This window comes from Muscardinus avellanarius (genome assembly GCF_963383645.1).
Source record: "Muscardinus avellanarius genome assembly, chromosome: X".
NCBI lineage: Eukaryota > Metazoa > Chordata > Mammalia > Rodentia > Gliridae > Muscardinus > Muscardinus avellanarius.
Window position 1 is genome coordinate 32,024,179 of NC_137792.1, and position 18,631 is coordinate 32,042,809.

An 18,631-nucleotide genomic window follows, 5' to 3' on the forward strand; every position below is an offset into this window, starting at 1 on the left:
TATAAAAAGCTTCCTCCACCCATCCACATCATGCGATGCACACAAATGTATATACATAAATGAAAACAAAGATATACATTAGTTTGATATCCAGTAAAGTAAATATGATGGTGCCCCCAGGGCCACACTTTATGGCAAGCAAAGGATCTCTACTGTTGTGTAAGTTCAGGTTCTTCATATCTGTGGGCCATGGATGCCTCTCGAAGGTCATATTAGCTTGCTTTTTCCCCTCAGTATTTCTGGATTTCTCTTTATAAAAGCACTATATTAACCATAGAAGAAAATTAAGAAAAATGTCTAAATTAAAAACAGAAAATAGCAGCTCCCCATAGGACAAATTCTTAGAAATAGCCACTGCTAATATTAAATGTGTACAATTTTAGATCCTGTCTTCATTCAAAATTAGTTTTTGCCCTGTCATTAAAATTAATTTTAATGCATATTATTCCATAGTATAGAGGTGCTTTGTGAATAAGGAACTTAGAGTCAAACTGATCTCAATTCTGGTCCTGATTCCTCTGATTTCCAGTTCTGTGAATGGAACTGAGGCAAATGACCTTAGTTTTCATTATCTCTAAAATGGTCATACTATTTGCTACTTCATATACTTTGTGTAAGGATTAAATAATATCTACACTTGGTTCCTGTAGATAATAGATGTGAAATATATGTTATACACTACTGAATCACTGCCCATTTGTTGGCAATGGAGTCTTTCCAATATTTTTGCTTTTTATAATGATCTGTGTTAGTCTACATTTAAGATTATTTCTTTGAGCTGGGTGTGGAAGCACATGCTTGTAATCCCAGCATTCAGGAGGCTGAGACAGGAGGATCCAGGTTTGCAGACAGCCTCAGCTACTTAGTGAGGTCCTCTGCCAGTCAGTGAGACCCTGTTTTAAAATAAAGTATAAAAAAATAGGGCTGGGTGTGTAGCTCGGAGGTAGAATGCCCCTGGGTTCCAACCCCAGTACTGTAAAAAAAAAGAAAAGAAAGAAAAAGAAAACTAGAATGGCTATACTAATTAGCCATCAGATAAAGTAGACATCATAGTAGAGAAAATTGCCAGAAATAAAAGTAAGCACTACATAATGATACTAAGGTTCAGTTAACCACAAAAACATAGCGAACTTAAAAGTGCATGCACCAAATAACAGAGCTTCAAACTATACAGCACAAAATTTAATAGAACTGAATTGAGAAATAAACTCACAATTATAATTGGGAATTTTAGTACCCCTCTTTGATACTTAGTGAGGCCCTCTGCAACTCAGTGAGACCCTGTATCAAACTAAAGAATAAAAAATAGGGCTGGGAGTGTAGTTTGTAGGTAGAACACCCTTGGATTCTATTCCTAGTACTGCAAAAAAAAAAAAAAAAAAAAAGAAAAAAAAAAGAAAGAAAAGAAAAGAAAAGAAAGCAGAAAGAAAAAAAAAAGATTATGTCCTTAGTATAAATCCCTAGCAATGGAACAAAGGGCATAAATGCTTTAAGGCTTGATTGCAAAACATCTTTAGACCACTTATATCTATTTGCCACCCTCCCACCAACGTTTCATGACTGTGGACATCTGGCTCTATCCTTGAGAGCATTATGACTTTTCTTTGGAAACTTTGCTAGTGTAATAGGCAAATAATGATATCTTATTTAAATATAAATTTTGGTAGTTACCTACTAACATTGAATATTTTCTTACACATTTGTTTTCTTTTGTTTGAATAGTCTGTCCATCTATCACCATATATCGTCAGGTTCCACTTTTGTGCCAGACACTCTACTTGGCTATATGACAACAACATATACATATGGGTCAAGGCAAAAATGACTCAAGATCTGATAACACACCATTTAGAGAGGATGCTTCTGCTGGTAGGCACTAAGATGAATGCTTATCTTGATACTGTTACACATTTTGGGTTTTTGGTTAATAATAAGACCACTTTGGCTAATCTAAAGCTTTTTATCAACTTCTTTATTTTGGCCACATTCCTAGAGTCTAGGATGCTGTTATGCATTCTGGCTAAATAAACTCTTGCTCTCTGAATTTAAATTTTATATGCAAGCTGGGCATGGTGGTGCACACTTGTAATCTCAGCATTTGGGAGGCTGAGACCAAAGGATCGTGGTTTGTGGACAGCCTCAGCTACTTAGTGAGGCCCTCTGCAACTTAGTGAGGCCCTGTTTCAAAATAAAGAATAAAAAACATGGCAGGGGGTGTAGCTCAGAGGTCAAATGCTCCTGGGTTTCATCTCCAGACCCATTAAATAAATAAGTAAGTAAATAAATAAATAAATAAATAAATAAATAAATAAAAATAGGGCTGGGGGTGTAGCTCAGAGATTAAATATCCCTGAGTTCAATCTCCAGTACTGCAAAAACCTAAATAAATTTTATATGCATGAATGATACTGAGATGGGTGTACAGACTCATTACATATAGCATAAACATGAGATGAATAATGATATATTAATAGCATTTGAGTAGCCAGAAGGAGTTGAAGAATATATAAACCAAACTGAACAATTTTATCACATGTAAAGCTGGCACACTTGATCCAAATTAAGGTGGTGTTTTTTGAATTCAAAGTTTTAAAAGCCTGTTCTATACTTGGCAACTCAATGGTAGGTATTTTGTAGTAGCTGTCCACTCATCTGCATACCTACTATTCAGGTACATTCTAGATTAAAATATCAATTTTAACTTGGCAATTGAGTATTGGTAGCTTTATCATCTGTGTAGGTGAATTGGAACTATCCAATGGCTGATATAGGTAAACAAGTTTCTCCTTATTTCCAGTGATATGTATAGACTTTCCCAATATTTTCTAGCAGTTTTAGGGTGTTGCTATTCACAGGGGTATTCATATCCCTTTCTGGTGCATTGACACTTTCTGACACAGCAGGATATTATTTATTGCCCTCTGCAAAGATGTCAAACAGAAAGGAGGAGAGACTAGCTTATAGTTATTCTGTCATTTCATATTTTTATCGAAGTTCATAGTATTCATCAGACTTTCACGCATATTAACACAATGATTCTGGGAAGTATTGAAAGTTGGCACCCAAATTATGCCAGCATAATGTCTTGATGAAAAAAAACTAAGTTTCTTATTTTGACAGTGTCTCAAAGAAGGAAGGGCAAGGTCAAGGGTTTATTGAGGTTTGGTTTATGATGGGTCTTTAGATGCAGGAGGGACTCAATTAGAATTAGGTAAGAATAACCCCCACAATAGTCCAGGAGTGGTAAACAGAGCAACAAGAACATTTTGGAATGAGAGATTTAGTGTGCCAGCTGTCTACTGATGCTTTCCATTGGAGAGGTGATAGGATTTTCAGCAGGATCCTATAATAAACAATCAAGTCATTTGCTTGGGCATGAAAAGCCCAGAAAAGTAAAGTCCTTCTGATAGACAGTGGAATTGTAAGTCATGTTTATGTAGCTGATAAGGTGTAGTTTGAGTTCTCAGTAGCTAGTCTGCGTATGAAGTAGACAGTTTTATTTCATACAGGAAACATGGCCCCACATCCATTTTTTTTCCTTTATGGTACTGTGGATTAAACCTAGGGGCATTCTACTTCTAAGCTACACTCCCAAGTCCTATTTTATTTTTATTTTGAAACAGGGCCTCACTAAGTTGCTGATGGTCTTCCTAAGTTGCTGAGGCTAGCATCAAAACTGCAATCCTCCTGTCTCAGCATCCCAAGTATTGGGATTGCAGGCATGCACTACCAAACATACCCATTTTCTTTTCTTTTTTTGTGACCCTGGGGATTAAACTCAGGAGAATTCTACCTCCAAGCTATACCCCCAACCCTGTTTTATTTTTATTTGGAAATAGAGTCTCCCTAGGTTGATGGGAGTCTCACTACTTGCTAAGACTGTCCTCAAAACTATGATCTTCCTGCCTCAGCCTCCCAAGTACTGGGATTACAGACATGCATTATTACCACATCCGGCTTTCCATTTTCCAGATGAAGAAATTGAGGCTTAAGAACATTAAGTGTCTTTTTAAGGTCAAACATTTAATTTATTAATGAAAAGAGAACTACCCCTGAGCTCTTTTCCATCTTGTCCACTAAGAACTTTCCTTTTCATTCTATTTGTCTTGCCCATTGTGCCAAGTCCTTCTGGGCTCTGTTGAGTTGCTAGAGTAAAAGGACATTTCTAAATGATCTTAAGGCTTAAGTCACATGTTCTCACTTAAACTGATGATAAAATGCTCTGCTGAGAATGGGCTTGTCCAGTGAGTTCAAGGACTCTCCACTGTATATTTCAGAGATAACTTGTGGAGAAGAAAAGGGAAGTGTGCCCTGAAAGTCTAATGTAACAAATTAACCAATCATATGGCACTGGTTGTTGTATCGACATTATGCAGGAGATATAAATATTTAGCTGCTTTTCTCTAAATCTTTTCATAGAGATATACTTAAGGGGGGAGCAAGAAAGAGCCATGGATGGAGAGTAGGAAAAGTTGTGAGACTCATGGGTCTTTCTCTACCTCTCATTTATACAATGTACATCTGTATTTTCTTTTCTTTTCTTTTTTTGTGGTTCTGGGGATGGAACCCAGGGGCATTTGACCTCCGAGCTACATCCCCTGCATTAGTTTTTATTTTTTACTTTGAAACTGGGTCTCACTGAGTTGCGGAGGGCCTCACTAAGTAGCTGAGGCTGTCCGTGAACCACGATTCTCCGGTCTCAGCCTCCCGAATGTTGGGATTACAAGTGTGCGTCACCACGCCCGGCTCATCTGTATTTTCTTTAGCTCATTTTGACTTGCTTGGCTCCTTTCTCTTTTTTTATTTTTTGCAGTACTGGGAATTGAACTGAACCCCATGGCATTTTACCTCCAAGCTACACCCCCAGCCCCATTTTTTATTCTTTATTTTGGAACAGGATCTCACTAAGTTGTGGAGGGCCTCACCAAGTAGCTGAGGCTGGCTATGAACCAGTGATCCTCCTATCTGTGCCTCCCAAATACTGGGATTACAAGCATGCATCACTACACCCAGATTCTCCTCTCTCTTCTTAATCTCTATGCTACCTCACCACTTCCTCTTATATAGTTCTTCTGTGGGTATATCCCATGAAGGTTAAATACTTCAAAAGCAAAAGGCTATAAATATGGTAGCTGCGGTGTACACCTGTAATTCTAGTACTTGGAGGCAGAGACAAAAGGATGACAAGTTCAAGGCCAGACTGAAATTTAGGCTCTCAGGAACATACTGAGAGACCCTGTTTCCAAATAAAAAGTAAAATAAGGCTGGAGTGGAAGTATAACTCAGTGGTAGAGGAGCCCTTGGTTTAATACTCAATTCCAGATCGATAGATATATGAGAGAGGAAGAGAGAGAGAGAGAGAGAGAGAGACTGACAGACAGAGACAGAGAGACAGAGAACAGAAATAAATATGGTGCTGAGGAACGATAAACATTTGATTAGTTGATTCAAAGTTTAGTGGGGTTAATGGGATATAGAATATATTTTTATAAGTTCATAAGTATATAAACTTCAAATGTGCAGAGGTATAGTTGCTTTAACATTAGCTCTCCAGTGCAAAGAATATATGATTGATGCTCAAAAATATTTGTTAAGAGACAAAATTAACAAACAAGTGGACCATTTTGCTTTGGAGGTCAACACCAGGTGTTGGTTTTGTTTTCTTAACCTTGGCCCTGGACATGCTGATCAGCACTTATCCTAATGTCAGCAGTGTATGAATCGGGTCATAGGTAGGCAAACAGTGAGGGACATCGGGGATGTCTTTGCTATGTCTCTGCTGCCAAGAGTGTCACATGCGGTTGGAGTTTGGGTAAGGAAAATAAATACTTGAAGAAGAAAAGTCTTGCATGATCACTATAATGAATACTTTAGCAGAGAATGGAGGGACAAACATAAAGAGATTGAGGTGACATTTTGAAAATAGAGCTAGTTTGATTGGAAATGGAATGGATTTTCGACAGGTCAGCAACTTCTAAGCTTTTCTATGAAATACACTTTAATGTTGTTCTCCACAAAGTAACTTGAAATTAATCCCTGGAATCCCCGATCAGAGCCTCAGGCATCAGGACTCAGTTGTAAGCACAGTGCAGCTGAAACCTCTTGTTTTAAAAATTCATTGTAGAAATATTATAGATTTTATTAAAATTAGTCTCTCCAGTGATATAAAATATTTGCAAATTTGAACAATAGGATCTTATACATATGTCCATGTAGATGTTGTACTAAAGCCAGGCATGGTGGTGCACGCTTGTAGTCCCAGCATTTGGGAAGCTGAGACAGGAGGATCACGGTTTGAGGACAGCCTCAGCTACTACTTAGTGAGCCCCTTTGCAACTCAGTGAGACCCTGTTTCAAAATAAATAACGAAAAATTAGGGCTGGGGGTGTAGCTTGAAGGTAGAATACCCCTGGGTTCCATCCCAGTACCACAAAAATGAAAAAAGATAATGTAACTTCCTGTTGGCTGCATGGAAGAAAAATTTTCCCATTTATTATAGTTCTGTTTAGTTACTGGTTCAATAATTAGATCTTTTATCTAGTTACAAATTTTAGGGCACATCACTCAGAATGTTAGTAAGTAAAAATATCTGTTGATTCTAGTTTATTTTAACAGTTATGGCACACCAAGTTCAATATGAAATGCAAATATATGCAAAAGCCAAATGCAGGAACAAATGGATAAATTTGCTAATTGCTTGGCATTTAAAAACAAAACCACTGTGTGGCTAGTATATAAATATAAATATATATATATACATACATACACACACACACACACACACACACACATATATATATATATATATATATATATATATATATATATATATATATTGCTACCAGTTATAAACTTTCTTTGTTCCAAATTTGATGCAAGTAGATTAGGGTTGTAATTTATCACATATACACATTAAAAGGTGGATTATTTGAGACAGTGACTGTATTGAACATTTTTATTAACCTTTCTCTCTGTAATTATGCTTATATATAATTAAAAGAGAGCCAGATATGATGGCGCACACTTGTAATCCTACCATTTGGGAGGCTGAGACAGGAGGATCGCGGTTTTCAGACAGCTTCAGCTACTTAGTGAGGTCCTTTGCAACTCAGTGAGCCCCTGTTTCCAAATAAAGAATAAAAAATAGGGCTGGGGTATAACTCAGAGGTAGAATGCCCCTGGGTTCCATCCTCAGTACTACATAAATAAATAAATAAATAAATAAATAAATAAATAAATAAATAGTTATTTTCATTTCCTTTTACAAAAAATGTAGTCTCAGTCAGGCGTGGTGGTGCACACCTGTAATCCTAGTACTTGGAGAGGCTGAGACAGGAGGATTGCAGTTTCAAGGCCAGCCTCAGCAACTTAGTGAGATTCTGTTTCAAAATAAAATATAAAATATAGGGCTGGAGGTATAGCTCAGAGGTAAAACACCCCTAGGTTCAATCCCTGGTAACACACACACACACACACACACACACACATACACACACACATAAAAAATGTAGTCCCCAAATGGAAATGGTGGCACATGCCTGTAATCTTAGTATTTGGGAGGCTGAGACAAAGAGGATTGCAGGTTTGAGACTAGCCTGAACAACTTAGCGAGACTCTCAGCAACCTAGTGAGATCTTGTTACAAAACAAAACAAAATTCAAAAAGGGGCTGGGGGTGTAGCTTGGAGGTAGAATGCCCCTGGGTTCAATCCCTAGCACCATACATACAAACAGAATGTAGTTCCAAGATTGACAGAATAATGGAAGGATCAGTAGAACAGCGCATTTTTTTATACTGAGGACTAAACCCAGGAGCATTCTACCTCTGAGCTATACTCTCAGTCCTTTTTATTTTTTGATTTGAAAACAGGGTCTCCCTAGGTTGTCGAGGCTGGCCTCAGACCTGTAATCCTCCTGTCTCCGCCTTTCAAGTAGTAGATTATAGATGTGCACCACCATACCTGGATGAATTTTAATGGCTATTTGGTAGTCATGAGGTCCTTGTTGGGCAACATATAAAGGTAGATTTCACAAATAATTGTATAGTTGAGGAGTTTCATGACTATTTGAAAATACATAAAATACACAGAATGAGGTATCAAAACCACTAACACTGATCTCCTTTTTTCACTTTCATCATCTATTTGAATGAAGACCCCCCAAAGACACAGGAATCAGATTCAGACAAAACTAAAGCTGGGAGAGGTGGTTAGGCTGGAGTACTGGGTAATATGTTAGATGGCAAAATGAAGATCTAAAGATAATGTCCCAGATTGGAATTAGGAAACAAAAGCAACAAGATTAAAACTAACAGATGAATGCAGATTTTTCATTAAAGGCTTTAAATTTAATAGCATGAGCATAAGATGAAGGAGATCTCAGAAATTCTTATGAAAATGACCTAGGGGATTCCGTTAGTCCCAAGTTTAATACAAATAATCCAAAAGCAATCCAAAAAGCTATCATTCCTTTGGCTATATAAATTACAGAAGGAGGAGTAGCCCATTTTCTTCCTCTCTTCGGCCTGTACCAGGGGAGGAGTATTGTTTTGGATTCATTGGATTCTGGGACATGATTATGCCACACTTCCCAGTGGGCACAATCACTGTGTGTTAGCAGATCAGAAGTTGGACGTGGACATCTTATTGCTTTCTCTGAAGTACTGCTGAAGTGGAAAGGTTAAGTAACTACTCCCTTTGGGAGGCTCACTCTTCTTCTTTCTCATTCCTTTCCTATCCAAATGGCAGAAATGATAAGCCAACTCAGGACCTACTCTCTTGCAGCATTATCTAACCAACCAACCAACCAACCAACCAACCAACCAACCAACCAATTAACTTCTTCCTTGTCCCTTTTTCTTTTCCTTTTCCTCCTTCCTTCCTTCCTCCCTTCCTTCCTTCTTTTCTTCCTCCCTTCCTCTCTTCCTTCCTTATTCCTGATACTGGAAATGGAACCCAGGGGCATTCTACCTCTGAGCGACACCTCTAGCCCTATTTTATTTTTAATTTGAAACAGAGTTTCACTGTGTTGCTGAGGGTCTCACTAAATTGCCAGAGCTGGCCTCTAGCTACCATCCTCCTGTCTCAGCCACTCAAGTACTGGGATGACAGGCATGTGCCACCATGCCTGGCTTACTATTTTTTCCCTCTATGGGTCTGGAGTATGGTAGGGTCCAAAATTTGGAGATAGAAGAAACAGTACCAGGCCTCACTCACAACATGTTTTGGCCTGAAGGCATTCAGATTAAGTAATCTAAGAAAAAGAGTGTGTACCATGTGGTTCGGCCTGAACATCAGAATCAGAATATCTTTTGAGGGACTTGAGATCTATACTCAGAAAGCAAGAAAGATTTATTTCATTTATTTCTTTCTTTCTTTCTTTCTCTCTCTCTCTCTCTCTCTCTCTCTCTTTCTTTCTTTCTTTTTTTGTGAAAATGGGGATGGAACCCAGGGCATTCTATGTCCGAGTTACATCCCCAGCCCTATTTTTTATTCTTCATTTTGAAACAGAGTCTCACTGAATTGCAAAGGGCCTCAATAAGTAGCTGAGGCTGTATGTGAACCATGATCCTCCTGTCTCAGCCTTCCGGATTCTGGGATTACAAGCATTCGATACCATGCCAGGCTCTTTACTTTCTTCTTCTTCTTCTTCTTCTTCTTCTTCTTCTTCTTCTTCTTCTTCTTCTTCTTCTTCTTCTTCTTCTTCTTCTTCTTCTTCTTCTCCTCCTTCTTATTCTTCATTATTATTATTATTATTATTATTATTAATTTTTTGCAGTATTGGAGATGGAACCCAGGGGCATTCTACTACTGAGCTATAACCCCAGCCTGTTTTTTAATTCTTTATTTGGAAACAGGGTCTCACTGTGTTGCAAAGGGCCTCACTAAGTAGCTGAGGCTGTTCTTGAACCTCTATCCTCCTGTCTCAGCCTTCCAAATGCTGGGGTTACAAGTGTGCGCCACCATGCCTGGCACTTTCCTTTTATTATTATTTGTTGTGCTTCTTTGTATCTCTTTCAAGTACCTTTGAAGGGAGGATTGCAATATTTAAAGTGGGATATATATGTTCTTGGATTCTCAAGTCATGATGCCACTCAACAGACCAGTACCCTAATGCCTCCATTGTCTCTAGCAGATGGATTGAAGGGACAGTTGTAAGAGTTACTATCCCTATGCTGGTCATGATGGTACACACTTGTAATCCCAGTACTTGGAGACAGAGACAGGAGAATCACAGGTTCAAAGGTATCCTCAGCAATGTCAGGAGACTCTTAGTAACTTAGCAAGATCCTGTTTCAAAAATAGAAAGTAAGCCGGGCGTGGTGGTGCACGCTCGTAATCCCCAAGCTTCGGAGGCGGACACAGGAGGATCACTTGGGAGGTCCAAATAAAAATATAAAATAGGTCTTGGAGTGTAGCCCGGAGATAGAAGGGTTTCCAGGAACCCCAGCACCACCACCACCAAAAAAAAAAAAAAAAAAAATAATAATAGAAAGTACAAAGGGCTGGGGGTATAGCTCAGAGGTAGAATGCTCCAGGTTTCAATCCCCAATAACACACACACACACACACACACACACACACACACACACAAACGTTAATATCCCTGTATCTTCCAGAATACATTTTGACCCATTGTATATCTCTATGTAGGTGTCCAATAGGCACTTCAAGATTTGGTTTCAGAATTTAACTTATCCCTTTGAACATTTTCTTTTGACTCTTCAATTATACCACTGTTTTATTTTATTTTATTTTATTTTATTTTATTTTATTGTGGTACTGGGGATTGAACCCAGGGGCATTCAGCCTCTGAGCTACACCTTCAGACCAATTTTATTGTTTTCTTTTTTTAAAAAAAAAACAGGGTGTTGCTAGGTTGCTGAGGCTGTCCTCCATCCTGCAATCTTCCTGTTTTAGCCCCCCCAAAAAGAACTGAGGGCATGAAACACCAGGCTTGGCTCCCTTATCACTTGCTTGCTTACCATGCTTGCTGCTATTTGAATTATTTTCTGTTCATTGAAGATATCACCATCTACTTTGTTACCTGGTTCCTTCAACTTTCCCATTTAGTTGGCAACCAAATCCTGTCATAAAATTCTATTCTTTTTTTTTTTTTTTGCAGGTGTGGGGATGGAACCCAGGGGCATTCTAACTCCTAGCTACACCCCCTGCCCTTTTTATTCTTTATTTTGAAACAGGGTCTCACTAAGTCAGAGGGCCTCACTAAGTAGCTTGAGGCTGTCTGCAAACCGCGATCCTCTGGTCTCAGCCTCCTAAATGCTGGGATTACAAGTGTGCGCCACCATGCCCGGCTGAACTCTATTCTTTCTTATTCAATTTACCATTACTATTGGTCACTTGGATTATTTTCAGTCATGACCTATATTTTCATTCCTCCCACAATGCTTGGCACATAGTGACTGACTATGGAAAATATAACTTTCATGTTTACCTTCAAAGTTGGATGGAACATGATATTCAAGAGATGATAAATTTTTTTGGTTGCTTTGGATATCAAAGAGGCATATTTTTATTAGTATGAGATAGAACATACAACAGATTGATTTCAGCTATGGTATAAACCACTTCATGATTCTTTGAGCTCTTCATAATTTTGACTATTCCTGAAGGACTAGGTAGGGACTGGGGAAGGGTTTTGTTAAAAGAAATCTGGGATCTGGGCATGGTGATGTACACATGTAACCCTAATACTTGGGAGGCTGAGACAGGAGGATCACAGGTTTAAGGCTAGCCTCAGCAACATAGTGTGACTCTTAGCAACTTAGCAAGACCCTGTTTCCAAACAAGAAATATCAAGGGCTGGATGTGTAGAATGCCCCGGAGTTCAATCTCCAGTACCACACACACACACAAAATGAGTCTTGTTTTGCTAAAAATGTCAGACAATAAAATTTCTTACTCTAAGATTTGTGATTTATATGTTCATTTTAGAAATTTATGTAAGCTGGGCGTGGTGGCGCACGCTTGTAATCCCAGCATCGGGGAGGCTGAGACCGGAGGATCATGGTTTGCAGACAGCCTCAGCTACTTAGTGAGGCCCTCTACAACTTAGTGAGATCCTGTTTCAAAATAAAGAATAAAAAATAGGGCAGAGGGTTGTTGCTTGGAGGTAGAATGCCTCTGGGTTTCATCCCCAGACCCACACAAAAAAATAAGTTTATGTAAAGTCCAAAATATTAATGACACTCATTCTGACTGGTAAAATTAGAGATAATATTTTCTACTTGCGACACTTTTGCATTTTAAAAGTTCTTCAAAATAAAAGTTTATTATTCTCAAAATAAGATAAATTTAATTGTGAATTAAACACAAAGGTGATTTATGGTTATTTGGTAAACTTAGTATGTACTGATTAAAAAAGATAAAAGAGAACACTTTTATCTCCTTTGAGTGTGAAATGAACATAACCTTTTATTATCTATTTCAAAGACTCATTTTTGTTACTATATGTATGTCAATGGTTAGTTTGCTCTAGGTCTTCCTGTACGTGACAGTACCTTAAACATTCTGGAAGTACAGGCCACTTTTATGTAAAAGAAGTTTGCATGCAGGCAGCTGGAGGTGGTATGGTGGCTTCACAATGTCGGGAACCAATACTCCTTAACCTTGTTCAGCTATGTGTGGCTTCAATTCCTGAGGTCACTTCATGATGTAAAGTACCTACCAAATGCCAGCCTTATATATGTTTTCTGAACAGTGGGAAAGAGAAAGGGGAATAATGTGGGCACACCTCTTTAGTTTAAATACCTTCCCAGAAATATCAGATAACACTTTTGTAGAAATTTCCATAAAGTCATACCAAGTTGCAAAGAATTCTCTCTTGGGTAGGGGAAGGAATCAGGGCCTTGTTTTTAATGAAGAATAAGAGAACAGATATTGGGAAGCTAATAGCTGTCTCTGTTTTACTTACTGACTAAAGGTAAGCTTAATACAGAATCATTAAGGAAATGTCACTGGCCATAGCTTCTTTGCTAATAGTTTTAGGAACTTTCTATTGGACTCCATTTATTTAGATTAGTCAACTCTTATTTATTATTAAGCTACTACTTGTATTATTTTTGCATTATTTTTATAAAATATATGTGTACCTTCTCTGCGGGGTTGTAATAAGTATTAAATGAGATAATATACCAAAAAACTTGAAAGAGCATCTGATGTATATTAAGTGCTCAGTACCTCATTAATAGCTGATACTTGATTAATATTACTATTTGTAAAAGAATACAAATGGAAATGAAGACAGTCTCTGCTTTAAGTCCCTTCTCTTCTGGCAGAGAAGATAAGGCGCATAGCCATGAAATAACTTCAGAATGAGAGTGCAGTTAGTTAAAAGTCAGATGTTGTGGAGCAGAGTGCATAATTTGTAAAAATTTAAGGACTGAGAAATCTCTGTGTGTGTGCATGTGTGTGTGTGTAAAGTCTGCATGCGCGCTTGAGAGAGAGAGACAGAGAGAGACAGAAAGACAGAGAAATCAAGAAATATGAAGAAATATGTCATGAATTCTTAAGGCTTTGATTAACTTTCTCATTTTCGTGGTCACATAATTTGATTACATCTCTCAGAGAGGCTGATCTCATCAGAGAGCCTATACCATCTCAGGCTGGTAAGGATTTTTCTGATTTTAAAATGTTGAAGGGGAGAGGCCACAATATCCCCAGTTTTCTTTTGTTCCCATTTGTGAAATTATCAGTATTAGCTTTTTTTAGAGTAAAAGCTCATGAATTAAAGTAATTTTCCCCTTAGTTTAATAATATGGTACCTACTTAAAATTGCATCAATTGAATGAACAACAACACAAGTAAGGGTGAGAATGGATAACCTATTAGAAAAGATATTTCCTGCTATTTTTTTTGAGAAGGGAAGTCTTTCCTAGCATTGAATTCTATTTTATGCAATACATTTGCTAAGAAAATTCAAAAGAAGAGATCAGCCCATTGTCCTTCATTCCAGCAGTATCGAAGGCCCAATTTCATCTTTTGAGGCTCTTAAGGAGCATACTACATAAAAAGGAATGGACTGCTCTCTATTCAACCATAGCTGGAATAGCAATACCAATCATTATACTGTTATCTATTTGAAAAATGTGGATTTTACTTGGAGATGGTATTTATTGAAGCCTGCAAGAAATCCGTTTTCTATCTACCTGGCAAGAGCAATTTGAAATGGAAAAATTCAAGCTCAGAAATCCAGTTGAAATTTGACCTTCTCTATATTGCCATGGATTTTGGTATGATGATATATGCAGGGGTGGGGGTGGGGTGTCCATCGGCTTCCAATCCCGTGCTGTTTGTCTCCTGCCGCACAATAGGGCAATCTAAGAGAAACCTTCTCCGGCTTTATTAAAACGGGGAGGGCGTGGGATACTGGGGCCGATGCACTTAAAATGCGCTTTGAAGCATCATGGAAATTTTGCAAAAGACTTTTTATGTAGCAACAATTCTATTGATAGAGTCAATGAGAGTTTTGTCTGTGCAAGAACTGCAGGATGGGACCCCAAGTCACATGCATTCAAAATTATTCTCCCTTTGTTGGATATCACAAAGGATATTTTCCCATGAAAACAAGATCTTTTGTTTCTTATGAATTCATTCTAATTGTGAAGCTGGCTGATAGGGTTACTGCATGTTCTTCTCTCGCACTGGCAGGTGGCCTGGGGGAGCTGGTGAAATGGGCTCAATCATCTATTAAGGCTTTTCCTGGTCTTAATGTCATTCACTTCTCATCTGAAACCATAGTCCTTGATATTCGTTTCCAAAGGAGATAACTGTAAGGTCACAGAGACTGATTTGTTCCTGTTTGGCTTGAAAAGGTATGAGGCAAAGATATCCCTGCCTTTTTGGTTTCCCTACCTTTTTGCAAATGTGTATGGTTAACAAAGAAAAACATAAAGAAAAATATAGGCAGGAAATGAAAGTTGAGACAAGTTATAGCAATTTTCAAAAGAACTTATTAAATACTTCATTGTGTGTGTGCTAGGTTCTGTGCAGAAAATAAAAAAGAGACAGCTCCCCTTTTTTGAGGACTCACATTCAAGCCAGTCACTGTGCTGTGTGAAAACATTTAAAAGCAGTTTGGCAAACATCTGTGTCCATGATCTGTAGAAGATCTGTGCTAAGTACTAAGGATTCAGGACAGGTAAGACCTAAGCTTGGCCCTCAAGAAGCTCATGCAGAAAATGCTATGTAACGATGTGGCAGCGCTCCAGCGAAAAGATGAATTTAAAAGTGCAAAAGGAACTCAGATGAAGTGAAATTCGCATATAAACATGAAAGACTGCAGCCAGAAGTCTACAGTATATTAAGCTGGGGTAGGATATATACACATATATATGTATATGTATAAAATAAATATATAGGCATAAGATATATATATATGTATATATATATATATAAAATACGTATAATATATCTATTTAAATATATTTAAATAGATATTTTTTCTTGGTGGACTGTCACAGAAATTTTGGCTAGGTTGTTTGTATACAGTTTTTAGTGCCCAATGTGCTATGTGCATGAATGGATATATCACAGCAAAACCCACTACTCATTATAATTATTATGCACTAATAAAAATTAAGAAAAAGAAGTGAGAGCACAGGCTGTACCAAGTTGCCAGATGGGGGCTGGGAATGTGGACTTCACTAAAATAGTAGCAATGACTGTGCCTTCCCAAGCACACACACACAATCATATGACCACCAAACTTCCAAGGAACAGTTACGTGAAGGTGAGAGGAAGGGGGCGCCAACCATTTGTTTTGTATTGTTGATCTGAGTGTGTCTTTTTTTACTTATTACTGGGGATTAAACCCAGGGATGTTCTACCACTGAGCTCTACCCTCAACCTTTTTATCTTTTACTTTGAGACAGGGTCTTGCTAAGTTGCTGAGGCTGACCTCGAACCTGTGATTTTGTCTCAGCCTCCCAAGTATTGGGATTGAGGATATTTGTTGTTTGTTGCTCCCCAGTATAAGCTAATATTTTATAAATCTTCTAACATGGACTGGCCTTTGAGGTCCAGCAGAGCTCGCCTCTGGTGGCTTTTAGGGGACAGGAATGGCAAAATATGTTTGCAGGCAGACATGGCTGGAGAACATTACTCACGAACATACATGGTATTACCTTTGGATCTAGAAAAGAAACTGTGGGAGGTGGGATGTTAGTTGTTGACAACTCACATAAACCAACTCACGTTGGTTGGAAAAGGATAGATTTTACCCCTTTCTGGTAGAAATAATGAATGAAACCCCAATGAACACGAATGAGAGAGGAAACTCAGGTAGAACATAGTGTTAAGGACAAAAGGAGCATTTGGACATTGTTAAGCCTAGTTTAATTAATTGCAAGTTTTCCAGGGACAAGGGCCACTGCTGTGAGGGAGGTAGATGGAGCTGGAATCTGGTACAGTAGCCATGGTATTGCATGGAAAACAGACACATGAGCTAAGAAGAGACTATCCAAAGAGGAATAAGGAAAAATAGGCAGGACATATGATGTAATAACCGGAGATGGATTGCATTCAAAATTAGGACTTCTAGTAATGTCTGGTTTTGCGAAGAGAGAACACTTTTGCTCTATATCCATCAAGCAGTAGGGACATGAGACGGTCAAGGTCTTGGGACTGCACTAGCTGTTTGTTATGCTGCTTCATGACCAACCTCCGAAGCCTGCGTTGCACATTAACTTATAAACATACAAAAGGCAAACAGAGTGATTGGTATGGAGAAAAGATTTTCTTTTTCCTGTGCTCTTTTGAAGAGGCCATTACAAACTCAAGCGATTTCCATGCAGCCCTTCAGTAAAAAGGAACTCAGTATTTGAAGGAGGACCTTTAAACTTTTTCATCCTTTATTCCTATCCTTCCCCTTTCCCCAAACACCTATGAAAATGTAAAGGAAGAACAGTGGAGGGAGGAGTGGGAAGTTTGTCTCGATTGTTTTTTGTCAAAGCCATAGGCATGCCTGGCATAGAGATGCACATCTGTAATCCCAATACTTGAGAGGTTGAGACAAGAGGATCACAGGTTCAAAACTAGTCTCAGCAACTTTTTAATGCTCTCAGCAATTTAGTGAGACCCTGTTTCAAATCAGAAAAGTAAAATAGGGCTGAAGTATAGCCTGAAGGTAGAAGGCCCCTGGGTTCCATCTCCAGTACAAAAAAAAAAAAAAGCATTGAATGATTAAGTGTGCTAAAGTCTCACAGAAGGAGCTCTTTCTTGCTCCAGTGTCTGAGGATTTTTCTCAGGACCATTTCCCATTTCTATGACAATCTCCTCAACATAACCTTGATGTGTCTTCTTCGAAGCTCTTACCTGATTGCAGCTGTGCCCTGCCTTTATTTTGACACATGCCAGAAGCAGGAGCTAGCAGATACATTTTCCTAATTCCATCAGTTTGGATTACCATCTCCATAAGTGGACTAATAAAGGTTTCATAAAAAACAGAACTCCACAGATTTAATCAAGGCCCCAAACTTCAGCAGGTCAAGTCTACCATAATCCCTTTTAAAATCCTCACTGATACAAAGCAGGACCCTCAGTTGCATAGCGACCAACTAGAAAAAGGACAGTGTGTCTTTCAGATATGTGAATTTAAATTGGGCATGGTAGTGCACGCCTATAATCCCAGTACTTGGGAGGCTGAAACAGGAGGATTGCAGGTATGAGGTCTGCTTTAGCAATGTATTAAGACCCCATTTCAAAATAAAAAATAAAAAGGGCTCTGAATATATTCAGAGATTTGTTGTTCAGTCCTCAGGACAGAGAGAGGGGGGGGGAGAGAGAGAGAGAGAGAGAGAGAGAGAGAGAGAAGAGAAGAGAAGAGAAGAGAAGAGAAGAGAAGAGAAGAGAGGAGAGGAGAGGAGAGGAGAGGAGAGGAGAGGAGAGGAGAGGAGAGGAGAGGAGAGGAGAGGAGAGGAGAAGAGAGGGAGGAGAGAGAGGAGAGAGAGTGAGAGAGAGGGGAGAGAGGGGAGAGAGGGGAGAGAGGGGAGAGAGAGGGAGAAAGAGTCTGGCATAGGTTTTCAGGGTTGGACTGACTGAATGTACTATTATCAAAAGGCTTTTTAGACTTAAAATCTTGCAAACTGCCTGGTTGCTACAATACTATAGAAGACAATACAATAAAGAATTTAACTGATTTGTTGATAGACTACCATTAGCTTGTGCTTTCAGCTGTGCTGGAGCTGGCTCATATTGGCTCTTATTGGCCATTTGTTAGATTTTTAAGAGTAGCTTGAAATTGGCAATGATGGGAGTATTTACATTACAAAAATTAGCAAATGATACAAATCAAGTCTCTTTTTTATTCCTTCAGAGAGCTGGTTGTTAAACATTGACCAGAATACCATTGGCTTGACTTCATTCATGGAAACTACTAACGAAAAGGCTACAAAAACATGGTGAATTTCACAGACACTATTTTGAGTCTGAGGGGCCAGGCCAAAATATCTTATACTGTATGATTCCACTTATATGAAGTTTTAGAACTGGCAAACTAATTTTTTGGTGAAATGAAAGCCAGGGTAGGGTTATTTCTGGAGGGAGGGACTAACTGTGAAGAAGTATGAATTTTTTCTGGGGTAATGGAAATATTCTATATCTTAATACAGGAGT